At 36.4% G+C, this 13475-nt stretch overlaps 1 protein-coding gene across 1 annotated transcript in view; it reads left to right on the top strand.

The window, feature by feature from the left end:
• The window catches only part of DCC (DCC netrin 1 receptor), a 781864-nt gene that overhangs the window by 661451 nt on the left and 106938 nt on the right, over positions 1–13475 (top strand). The gene's annotated exons all lie outside the window — the stretch shown is intronic.

The following is a 13475-nucleotide window of genomic DNA, read 5'->3' as shown; positions in this document are numbered from 1 at the left end:
ATCCATCAACTCTCAGGTAGGTAGGAATTTATTACCATGATTTGTAGACTGATCTATTAGGATTCCATTCTTTTTCCACTAAGGATAATTAGTAGAATGCTAAAGGAGAAAAAGAATAGTTTATGAGTTTTATTTTTTCAGTATGTTATATTCTTCAAAGAAGGGAGTGTTTGGAAATGCTGATTATAGTCAGTGTCATGAGTATTGGTTCAGAGTCCACAGCTTGTATAGTTGTGTCCTGCTTTGGGCACCTGTCAACAGAATCTCCTTGTCAGCATCATGTCTCATAAGGCATCCTGTTGTAGATTTCAGGAAAACATGCTTTTCAACACGAATACTTTCCAACTATTGACAAATACTAAGCATCTGAATGTTAAGTTACGCTAACAGTAGCAGGTTGTCTACATGAGTAGTATTATCTTTAATGATCCTGTGTTCAAGTTTATTTCTGGGTCCATATACCATCCCTCTGCTTAAGAGAACATGGCTAGGGCTTCACACAGGGAGTAATAGAAAGGATACAATACACAGAAATGTCCACCCAGGGTTCATGTTTCCATTAATCACCTAGCTGTTCCTGCTTGCTTATACTTAAAATATTTTTGTAAAGCCAATATCTACTGAACAGTAATATTTGTAAAACTACTAATGATAAATAATTGGCAGTTAGTGTGTATTCACTTAGGTAAATTAAATGTTAGTGCTAGACAAATTCAAGCTGGAATAGTTAATTAGCAGAATGTATTATTTCAGTTCAAAAATAATTAAAAGAACATCACATAGTTTCCTTAACTGAAGTGAATTTGGAATTTCCACAGGCAGGTAACTCCCAATTTTTGAAATTATATTTAGAAAAAGTATGCATAGAGAGAAAGAAACCACACAAACATTTTTTTTAAGTAACTGAACCAGATAAAAAGTTACATTATTAGCCGTTTGGGTGACAACATGCCCAAGCTTCTCAATAAGTGGGTTTCCAGTTGTTTCTGGATTCCTTTTAACTGTTTTTTGCTATTACTTTTTAAGTTAACTGTTTTGCTTAATAATATTTTCAGCTACCAAGAAATATATTTTGTACAGTCTCTCCGGTCACACACTCTCCATGGATTTTACTCAGATTTTCATATTGACAGTGAAGTCAGATCAATTACTGGGAACAAAAGGAATTCCCAAGAATTATTGCCAGTGCCTGAGTGTGTTAATATATTTGGGAAATTGTTCTTTTTCTTCATCTAACATTACTTAAAAAGATTCTGTCACATATTCTACTACTCGGTCCCATATTCAATCACCGCTGGTATACAGTTGGTCAAATTGATAGGTTCTAAGTTTTACATCAAACTCAATTTACTTGTAAAATTAAGATGGAGTGACAACATGTAATTTAGTGATTATAGGTAAGATCTTTACATTTTTACAAGAAAGCATATAAAATTTGTTGGCAGTTAAAAACTCTTTGTAAACAAAATCAGTCATCTGAGTTGATGACCAAGTGCACAAAAAATAACCCAGTTTAAAGATCTCTCTAAGAATGGTGAAAATAATAGGAAAAAGCTACTCTGAATGTTCCCACTCTCAGCACATAGCAAATCAGTGGAATATGCATTATTGTGCTCACTGTTAGACCAATTTGCCCCCTTCCCACGCAGAATGGTCCCACTGTTAAATTTATGGCAAGCACTGAATTTCTGTTGAGAGAAAATTTGCTCAGAGAGAAAATTTAGCACCCTGGGTCAGAGTTAACCTTGCAAAGATGAATCCTAAATAGAAAAGCAGGAGATCAAGTTTGACTTATATGAGAGGAAGTGAGAAAAGTTTTGATTGTTTTTAAAAAGTATCTCTGTGGTCTCTTGTCACAATTACTTTTCGTTGGAATCTAATATCTGCCCTGAAGAACATAAATGTGAAAACAAAAAGTCAATTATATTTGAATCACGTGTGATTTGGGGAAAATATTTTCTTCTGAGTAATAGTAGTACTAGTATGAAAATAATAGATGATTTATATAGGACTCCTTTTCCCCTTTACGTAAGTGTAAATTGATTATATCTAGCATTTGCTTATCTCTTGTTCCACATCTTAATTATTTCTCTAGTCTCTTGTAGGCACAAGTGGCCAATAAGTTTTAAAGTAATCATGGGATTTTAGAGATTAACCACAGATTTACTCTTTTGGAGGGTCAGGCAAGGTAGGGAAATTGTATGGGTTATGTGAAGTGAGTGGAAAAGATAGAGAAATCCTCTGCTGTAGACACTTTTCCTTTTTTATTTTCCATATTTTGGTAAAAACCCTGTCAATTTGTCTGTGTCTGGGTGGGCGTGTGTAATGGTAGAATTAATCCTTATGGCGCTCTCACCATCAGTCACTGTTCTAAGAACTTAACTTGTGTTAACTCATTTAATCCTCATAACAATACTGTGAAAGAGTTGCTATTATTGTCTCTGTTTTAGTGATACAGAAGCTGAAGCTCAGAGAGTTTAAGTGATTTGCCTGTAGACACACAGCTAGGAAGTAGCAAGGCCATGATTCAAACCCAGACAACCATCTTGCAAAACCTGTTTTGAACCACCAAGTGTCTCCATCACTATATGCTATGTATATACATACACAACCACACACACACACTTTTGACATATATCTATAAAGTTTCTGTATCTAAAGTGGGTGTATATTTTCCCAATATCAACCTTTCTTTCTCCAACTCTGTGAATATTCTAGAGAACAAAGCAAACAGCTCTCAATCTGGGGTCATGTTATAAGTGGGAAGCCACAGCACTGAATATATGATACTGACAGTTCTTTATCTCAGGAAACATGGGGATGGTGCTAACTCCACTCTCTTGGTCAGCTTGGGCTGCCAAGACAAAATACCATAGACTGGGTGCATTAAGTAACACATTTATTTTCTCATAGTTCTGGAGGCTAGAAGTCTCAGATCAAGGTCTGGCAGGGTTGGTTTCTGGTGAGGGCTCTCTTCCTGGCTTGCAGACAGCTGCCTTCTTGCTGTGTCCTCACATAATGGAGAGAGTATGAGCTCACTCATGTCTCTTCTTATAAGGACACTAATCCTATCGGATCAGGGCCCCACCCTTATGACCTCATTTAACCTCAGTTACTTCTATAAAGGCCCATATCTCCAAATACAGTCACACTGGGTGTTAAGAATTCAACATATGAATTTGGGGGTGGGAGAGGACATAATTCAGTTCATAGCATCTACTTTCAAGAATCAAGCTGTTCTTTCACTCTTTTACTGATTATCTTTCTAGATTGTCAAATGAGGAAGCAGAAGGTAATGTTTTACAAAAGGTCACTCAAATATAGTGGCAGGCAGAGTTGGAATTCAAACATGTTTATCTCTGACTCCCAGAGTATATAGTCTTTCCTTTGTAGACTGTTTCTATACTTACAAAATAATTGGCTTTTTGTTTTTCAACAATCAGCTTAAACCTTTTAGAGTTTCTCACAGAAGCATTTATAAAAGCTTCTTGTTTTGGGGTCGCAATGGAGGTTAGCAGTAACTATAAACTATGACCAATTCTCGAAAGTGATGATTAGATCACATTTTTAATCTTAAAGGATTGTCTTTGCATGCTTAGATTCCATTTAACCCCAAAATGTTGTTCTCCACTTTGAGGTGTCTATAATGTAAAAACTGGTAATTCTTAGCATGAATACAAATGTTTTCAATTTCATGTGTGTTTCCATGCCTACCCAATGGGGCAATAGAGTAGGTGCTGTGACCATGACATAGTACCATAAAGAGGGCAGGAATCTTCATGAAATGATCTGTATCATTGATGATATGAATCATGAAGAAAATGCTTGCTTCAAGCACTATCAAGTATCTTTAGTTTTCCATGGCCTACAGAGGGGTGATCTAAAACAGGAGGCCTGGAAAAGAGGCATAAATTCACAGACCAGTTTTTAGATCCAGATGAAGGTGGCCTGCTGAGAACGGCCCTCCCACCACGGAGAGAGAATTACTCTCCTCTGAATCATGGTAATGACTGGTAATGCTCTGGGCTTTCCTGTCAGCATCATCCAGTGTGTGCTGGAAGAGAACCAGAATGGAATCAGATGCCCAATATTCTAGCACCATGCTGTCACTCTGAGCACCTGTGTGGCTTTGGGCATGTGACTGAACTCTTCTCAGCATCCTCGCCTGTAAACTGATGACTTTCGCCCAAATTATCTTTGATTTCTTTTAAGTTTTCAGATGATCAAATTTTAGGATTGGTATTAAAATTTAAAAAAACCTAAGCATGGCACGGCATCTTCGTGTAGGGTAGCACTTCACATTTCAGCACTCCCACTGTGCATCCATCACTCTTCTGTGCACTGTGCATGTTCTATCATATTTAGTTCTGACAACATCCTTACAGATGCAGAAAATAAAACGCCAAGAGGTTAAATCTTGCCCAAACGCTCACAGTATGTAAGTGGTTAGGCTGAGATATATACCCAGGCTAACTAACTTGAGAATCTCTGCTCATACCAATGTATAATTTCTGGAAATGCACTGAGTTAATCGACTCCTACTTTGTTATCAAGATAATGAAACTTATACATCCTCCCCATAAATTCACCCAGTTTAAAGGTCTTTGTCTTTCCTCAATAGGGTATGCAGGCCAAGTGCTTAACACTACACATGCCATTTTACACCTCAGCAGATTTAATCTCATGCATAAACAGAATGTTAATTGTTTCCAATTTCAGGGAAATAGGGTTTCCAAGGCAGTCTAGTCAAGCTTGGAATTTAGTTCATGCAATCCAGAGTTTGCAGGGTTTGGATTACAGCAACCAGGCTGCTGTTTGAAAAATTGAAACCTTTAGCACCATTTGATGGGAGTCATTTAATTGAAAATGAAACCTCTTTTTAGACTATTATCATGTGTAATTTCAACTTACTTTATTATTCAGCTGTTTGCTACAGCCCCTTGAAAAAGCGATTCTCACATGTTTTGCTCAGCTCCAGAATTTTGCAATTCTGGAAATTATGACTATGGTGAGAAAGTAGAGGCAAAAAAAACAAGTAATGTGCTTTTGATAAAATGTTAAGATGCTTATCCTGTCCCCAGCAAGCAGTTCAAGAAGCTGCCTAGTCAACCTCTCAGGAGTTTTTATGTTTTAATAGGTAACTTTGAAAGAAAAAAAAAAAAGGACTCAGTGCTCACAGAAGTTGACATGATTCATCGTATAATTTTGATCTTCTCAGACCTGAAAGATAGACATTTTCATTAATACAAAAAGATTTCTTTCTCTCTCTCTTTTTGGCCGCGCGGCATGTGGGATCTTAGTTCCCCGACCAAGGATCAAACCCATGCCCCAGCACTGGAATCGCAGAGTCTTAACCACTGGACCACCAGGGGAGTCCCAAAATGATTTCTTAGACAAGTTCTCATTGTAAGGCCCACCATGTTGCTGAATGTCCTTCTTTGCTGTAGACATCAGCCAAATATCAAGTTCCTAGCTTTATTTTCTGCCCACTTCTATCAGTCCTGGATTCTACCTCCTCAATTTTCTTTCTGAAACATAGATGGTTCACTGTTTCTCACGGAATGAAGTCAGTTCTTTGACCTCAAGGTCCTGGCTGTCTGACCCCAAATTCCCCCTTCTAGCCTCACGGCCAGTTTATCCCTTCACATTTGTCACAGTCTATTAGCAAAGATCCACAAATCACTCTTGGAAAAGTGTATTTTTAGAACTCCATGCTCTAACTGGTACTGTTCTTTTAGTCTTAGCAGTACATTCTCCCTTTCTTTACTGAGAGAGGTCCTCATCTTTTAAGACTCCTCTCAGTTGTCTTTTGTCCAAGAAGCCTTACTTACTTTTCTGGTCTTTTATTCTTCTGTGTGTCCATAACACCCAATTTAGTCCTTGCTATGTTGTCTGTTTCTTATAGTTTACCATTTTGATTCCCAACCTCTTGGCCAGGTTGTAAATTTTTTGATGGCAAAGGGCCGGTCTCATTGACATTGTCATCCCTGCCTCCAAGCACCCCCAATCTCTAATTGTGAATCTCTGATATTATAGTTGCCAGATAAGTATTTGGTGAATTGAATTATGACACAAATCTTTGGGAAATAGTCACAGAGTAATCTGGAAAGACAGACTTTACCATCTAATCCAGAGTATAGTTTGGAGAACCCCAAAGTAATAGTACTCATGGCTGTGGATACTGTACAGTCAATCCTCCCTATCTGCCTGTTCCAAACCTGCAGATTCAACCAATGTTGGATCCTGTACTATGTCTATGATCTATGAGATTTGAGCATCTGCAGATTTTGGCATCCGAGGCAAGTCCTGGACCCAATCCCTGCAGGTACTGAGGGATGACTGTATATGTGATTGATCTTGGGGGAGATGAAAAAGATGCAAAAATATTTTCCCAATAAGGAAAATGTATCTTTAATATTCATCTATTAAATTAAAGCTAAACAGAAAGACACCAAGTTCTCTGTGATTCAGGAAATGGTGGTCACATTTGCAGATGATTCTGACCCGCTGTGCCCTTTGCTTTACCACCACCCTTCCTGTCATTTCTTGTTAGCAGAAAATTTATAAACTTGCCTTTCACCAGCTGCTTGTAATTCTGAGTATGTAAAGGAGAGAATCAAAACTAATGGGTGCAGATGAGTTTTTGAAATTCCAAATGTGCAGTATGAAAAGAGTTGGACTCATTTTTGACCACTCCTTTATAGCTATTTACCTAGCACTGTGTTGGGTGTGGTGAAACATAAGGAAGAAGTCCAGTTCCATGGGTTCATTTTCAAGGACATGCAGTATAGTTAGGATATAGAGACTCCCAGCCCAATATGAAAAGTATGAAATGCTAAAGCAGGTGGTACCGTCTGAGTATGGATGTTATAGGGTTTTAGATGGGAATCACTGTGAGTAGCAGCAGGAAAGACTTCTTAAAACACAAGACTGGCCTTTAAATATGTGAGTAGAACTTGAGTGAGCACAAATGACTACAGAGGGAAAGATTCCTTGAACTTTTATTTAGAAAAATCCTACAATGGGAAAATCAAGAAGCCAAGAAGCTGCTTAATTAGTGAGGATTGCAGGATGTGTTCAGGGCATAATTAGGACACCTCTGTGCAGAGAAGTACACTACGGTTAAGATATAAATTGGTAACTAGGTTTTGCTTTTTCTTTCTGCTCCAACACAGTAGTTCTTAGGCTTTTTGACTTTTCAGTACATTGAGTACCTACTGTTACACTGGCTATGAAGACCAGCAGTGCTCCCCTGGATCCAGAGCCCTGCAAACCACATTCACTTTTGGCTGCCAGCGCTGATCATGTCTTGCTTGCGGGGAGGAGGAGTCAGAGTGTGGGTCAGAGAGAGGAAAGAAAAATCTGGAATAGGAATAAGGCTTCAATATCCATCATCTTCAAAGAGTTTTCCTAGCTTTATTTGTCGACTTCTGTTACACCTTTTCTGAAGGGTCACCTTCATTTGTCCCAGTGCTCTGAATGGTGACAAACAGAACTATTTTGTTTCTTTTCCAAAGTCTGTTGTGTTCTGTGTGCCCTATTGAGAGTGGAGCCACCACCTCAAGTCACACCCACACCACTAAACTCTCACACTACCATAAACTCTAGGAGGTGCTCTAATTTCTGTCCAACTCACTCCGCATTTGTCTTTCATTTATTAATTTGCCCGCTAAGGATAAAATCATCATCAGAGTCAGGAAGATTCAGCCACTTAAAATGAGTGTATTAGTTAGTCTTTCTGAGCCACAGTTTACTCATCTATAAAATGGAACTAATAATGTCTATGTCATGGATTCATAATTAATATTATTCTCACCCTATTTATTACAACAGTCTCTCCTAATTAATTTTTTCTTCACACTCAGCTAGAATAATATTCCTAAATGCATATTTAATTGGGTCACTTTTCTGCTTAAAATACCTTCAGTGGATCTCTGTCCCCAGTAAGAAAAATTCCAGACACTTTGATAGAGCATATAAGCAGTTTTATTATTTCATCTCTGCCTATTTTTCTAAGCTTACCCAGTTCATTCTTTTCTACCTGATACCTTTCCACTCATCCTTTAATTCTCAACTCAGATATCACCCCTGAAATACCTTCCATCATTTTTCTAGGTAGAAATAGTCAATCGTTTTGTTTTTCCATTGTGTCACCTACTTATAATTTTTTAACTTTTGGATATTCCAGTGTATTATTATTATTCACTTAACATTTTCCCCTCACTAAATTATGAGCCTCTGCAATAGTCATTTTATATCCCTAATTCTTAGAGCAGTGGGTGGTCCACTCAACACATTTGTTGACTAGATGGATGGAGCATGGACAGATATATGAATGAAGAAATTTTGTGCTCCAACAGTGTTATTATTTACACATACTAGCAGTGCAGCCATCAGGATGCTCACATTCTAGTGTTTTCATACTATAGTTGCAACTTCCCAACATGCAGTCACTTGAAGAAGAAAAGAGCATTCATGCTCTTCTGTTACTTCTCCGTGTACTACTTGGCAACTTCACTGAAACACAAACATACCTCACACTGCTTTTGGGATAAGCTTGTGGACCATCCAGGTGGGGCAGGCTTTCATGGATCATCAGTAGCCTTTGAGAACAGTTCTCCTTTATAATGCACACAAGACTGTCTCATCCTCCATGTTGCATCTGGTAAATGAACTGGGTCTTGGGAAGACCTAGTCATCCAGGAAAGTGTCCACGTTTAGAGAAACAGGATGCTTTTTAGATTTTCATAAAAACTGCGCTGCATCTAAAAGTCATTTCTTAGACCCATATGCTGGCCATTATTCCAGATACACTACAAGAAAGAATGCATTCAAGGAGATTCTTGTAAGCGGAGACAGTTCAGAGACCATCCTGCTTCAAGATATCAGTAATATTATTAAGTCATCTTTGTTTTTTATTCTCTTAACTATTCAATTTTAACAGAAGTTTCACTCTAAACTTATGTGAATAGTAATTGCAATAACTAATAAACTTATTTAGCTTTTCATATGTGGAAGCTTATGACATGTGTGATCAGAAGCAGTTGACAAGTTTTCATTTGCAACCAGATAAATGGACACAGGCTAATTGTAGTTAAAGTCCTATAGATAAGAATGTATGGGCTCCCCTCACCTGAAATCTTTAATGAGGCCAACTTCTTTCCTGTGAGCAGACGATCTTGTTGATCTGGACAGGTACTTTGGTCTCCTGGTGTTTGCCTTTTGAGTCCATTGTCCCTTGCAAGATGTTGAAAATGAGTGGTGGTAGAATTCATAAGAGTAACCAATGTGCTTCTGAAATATTTCATGATACATATACATGTGTATATATGTATTTCATATATATATATGTTTTCTTCTTCTCTTTTCTTTGGCTGACCTCTGCCATCATGCTCAGAAATCCAGATACCAGTTGTCTGGCCTAGTGCTGCCTTTATTCTGGCCTAGTGCTGCTTTTATTTTGGTGCTTACAAAAGAAGAAGAGGGAAATGTTTGTAAACTTTTTTTCTACTTTAGAACATCACTCAGGCAACTTTCTTTACCCATCATTTGCCACATTCTGCAAAAGATTACACATATGCCTCCGGAAATCAGGACCCAGAATCAAACTGTGATGTCAACCAAGAGCCAGGAATTAAGGGTTTATTTGTTAAATTGTTCATGTCTAGGATAAATACAATTTCCATTTTGTCCAGGAGTGTCCTAATTGATACCTGGGTCCAGGCAAAATTGACAATAGCATCTTCTATCACTCTTAAAGTGCCTTGGTTTTCATAATAGCTACACGGTCACTGTTCATAACATTCATATGTGAAATTGTAATCTTATATTTTAGATTGCTTTCTGAGGATTCTTAGAAAATGAATTTACTTCTCCTCATAGTCTACTCTATTTATATTTTATGGCAGAAAGGCAGAAATTGGAACTCCCAAAGAACTGCCTCTCATAGTCAAGGAAAAGATGGACAATGGGATATTTGGTTCTCTTGCACTGTGTCTGACTCAGAGTAGGTCACCAAATGCATTCCCCAAAATTATTGCTCATAGACTTGACACAGTATTTGTTGAGCATCAGGCCTCAATATATGGCAGGCATGTCAGCTGCCCTTACATATGAAGCAGTAACATTGTACTTTCTTTTAATCAATGACTTTTCATTCATGTTAACTTGAAAACAATGTGTTGAACCTGAGGAGAGGGTGAGAAGAGCTCATGAGTTTTTTCTATTAATATATGTTTGAAATATCCTAGGCATAGGTTATGATTTTGCTTTCTGGTTTTTAGATGCCCTGATGCCTTTGTTCAAAGTCAGCAGTATTAACTGTATGGTAAATCGCTCTCTTAGCCACATTTTTCAGCCTCTGAAGAATCATCTGCTTTAAATATGTCTCAATATGATCTGTGTATTGGACAGTAAAACTGTATCCATGTGGCATCAATGCATTATCTTTACCCACTGGTATACAAGACATAAAATCAATGCACTTTCTTTCATTATCACCGGAATTATTTTCAGAGAACCAATTCTAAGATCAAGAAGATATCTCAGTGCTCTGCATCCTTGGGAGGATATATATTGAATGTTTGTTAGACAACCAATCTGTCCGTTTGATTTAGATTATGGTCCATATGTTGGGGTTGATTGTGTGGGTGCCATTCTGAAGGACCCTCTGTTAGCCCCATTCAGGGAGGATGGATTAAAAATAGATTAGAACTACCATGTTCAGCTTTCTCCATGTCCTCTGCAGATTAATTTTCCATTCACTCCTCCCTGAACTTACAAACATCCACTCAGAAAAACCACTCTAGAACTGAAATTCCAATTGAATTAATCTTTTCTAGGTGCTAAAAATTTTTTATCATGGGGAATATTCTTCATCTGCCCATGTGTGCTAAAAGTAGGAGTTTAATGTAAACATTATACTGTTTAATTTTACACACACACACCACAATAAAAAAATACAGAAGCAATATTTTAAGTGATAATGTAAGAACAAGAACATAGAGATTAATGTGTATAATAGTAGTAACTTCAAATGTGTTTACATTATTAACACATTACAAAGTATTCTAATTCAGTTTAGTCACTTATCAAGTATTGAGAACAGAGTATAAATGTCACTTTGGTAAGCAGCAAGAAATATAATAATAAGCACACTTCCTAAAGGAATTCATATTACCTCTGCCCATTTTCCCCTCAATCCAGAGAGTAACTGGCAGGGAAATCATGGAGACTTTAGCTTTTGCTTAAGGGAGTATATGTCTCTTGCCAAAATAGGATGATCTATCCCTTAAATAAAATAGAAAAAGTAACTCTTTAAATGACTCTTTCATTTACAATATTTTAGGAGTGCAAACCAAGGGGAGGAGCATGAATTTTTTGGTTTGGACCTTCCTTAGAGGTACCTAAATAAAATAAATTTAAAACTATCTAAACTATTTTGAATAACTCTAAAAAGACGCAGTCTTCCTCTTTTTAAAGTCAGACATGGGATCTTTTTTTTGTTTTATTTTTCTTCCTGAAACCACCATTCTTTGGTTTCAAAACATTTTGAAAAGTAGAAAACATTTGTTTTAGTTATCAAAACTTTCTGGAAGAAGTGATTTTTTGATGAAATTATCTGAATGAAATCCATGGTTGGTTAAGTGATACATAAATTCATTACTCTTTATCATCTTAATTCTTTTTCTCACCCTCATTTCTATTATTAAGGAAATATGAGTATATTTAGAATATATTAGTAGAATATATTAGTAGAATATATTAGTATATATTAGAATATATTAGTATATATAGAATATATTAGTAGAATATATTAGTATATTTAGAATATATTAGTATATTTATATAGTACATTTTGATTCCTGAGTTCATGTAAAATCATATTACTAATTCCATAATAAAGAAAAAGAAACTACCCATTCTCAGTTTTTTAACTACATTGAACTCTATTTGAATAATTAAAAATAAAACGCATATACATTGAAATGTATTATATTACTTCCACAAATGTCATATTTAGATATCCACGTATTCATTTACTTATTTGGAATTTTTAATTTTGAAAAATGTTAGAGATTTAGTATAATAAGCAAAAAAAGAAATTCAGGGATTTTAAGGTAAATTTAATTGTGCAAATTATAATGTAAGACTAAAAATAATACATTATCTTTTATTTGCATGTAGTTCTTTTAATAATACTAGATAAATGAAAAACATTTTCAATTAAATCTAATAGTGATTTTATAGTAATAGTAAATCAATGCAGTGATAGTGATTTTATAGTAAGAATTAACTTATTCTTAAATCTTTAAAGTCAGAATAAGTTAAAAGCTATCTGCAGTTAGCTAATATTAACCATAAATAGGCCTGTATAGGATTTGGATACAGTGAACCAACTCTATCTGTCATGGCAGGTTCCATATCTGATAAATCTTTTTATACCACCCTTTCCCTGAGGATCTAGGACTGTGCCTTGCATATAGTAGGCACTTAATACATTTTGAATGGATTATTATCAGTTTTATGCTCCATTAAAAAATTTAAGACCTCTGGGATCCAACAGTAGTTTATATCTTTGCATTAACTGACTTTTCGTCTTCCAGAGCCTAATTAGTTCTCTATTTCCCTTAATCAGTGCTTATGAAATTTACCAAGTTAACTGAACACATCTAATATTCCCAATAGGGATCATTTATTGCTTTAGTGGCCTAAGTGATGGGGCTGTTAGCATCTCTTTGGCTGGCTGCTTTGCAATCTAGTTGCTTTCAGATGTGAGAAAAGTAATCTTAATATTCATGCAGAACTTGTGTCTCACTTCATTTCTTCCAACATTGATCTGGCAGTGTCCCGTGGGCAAAGCTTATCCTCCACTTATTGAAACCCCAGATGTGTCAGAGTCACACAAGCAAGGTATTTGGGAAAAGGGTTAGGCTTATCAGTCAAACCCCCAAAATTTTCACAACTGCTGCTTATTTCAGTTGCTCCTCCCGAATCATCGCCCCCCCCACACACACACATTGGAGCCTCCATCCTAATTCCCACTTCTTTATATAACCAGAGTCATTGGCCAGCAGATTTTAAATGTACCAGTTTACCCTGAAAACAGAATATGATGTGATTGAATTAATTTATCATTGCTTGTTGGAAGCTTCACACTCTTAGTTCAGCTCTGACTTAATATTGAAAGAATTTTTTTTAATTGTGAATGCATGGTCTGGTAACAAGATTTAAGTTGTTTCTTCACAACTCTTTTGCAAATAAAATGGTGAGTTCTTGGAAAAGCTTTATTAAGAAGAGTGTTTGGTATGCAAAGGAACGTCACAAGAGCAGGACTTGGAAGTCTTAAAAAAGAAAAAGAAAATCTATACATGTGAGAAAAACAACCAATGTTATCGTAGCTGGCTGCCCCAGCTGGCTTCCTCGACATCACCCACTGATTATAACTGCTTTCACAAATAACACTCTGAAGTGTA

The sequence above is a fragment of the Eubalaena glacialis genome, chromosome 15 (genome assembly GCF_028564815.1).
Source record: "Eubalaena glacialis isolate mEubGla1 chromosome 15, mEubGla1.1.hap2.+ XY, whole genome shotgun sequence".
NCBI classification, from domain to species: domain Eukaryota; kingdom Metazoa; phylum Chordata; class Mammalia; order Artiodactyla; family Balaenidae; genus Eubalaena; species Eubalaena glacialis.
The sequence above is the reverse complement of the archived record's forward strand: the minus strand, read 5'-3'. Positions and strand labels throughout refer to the sequence as shown.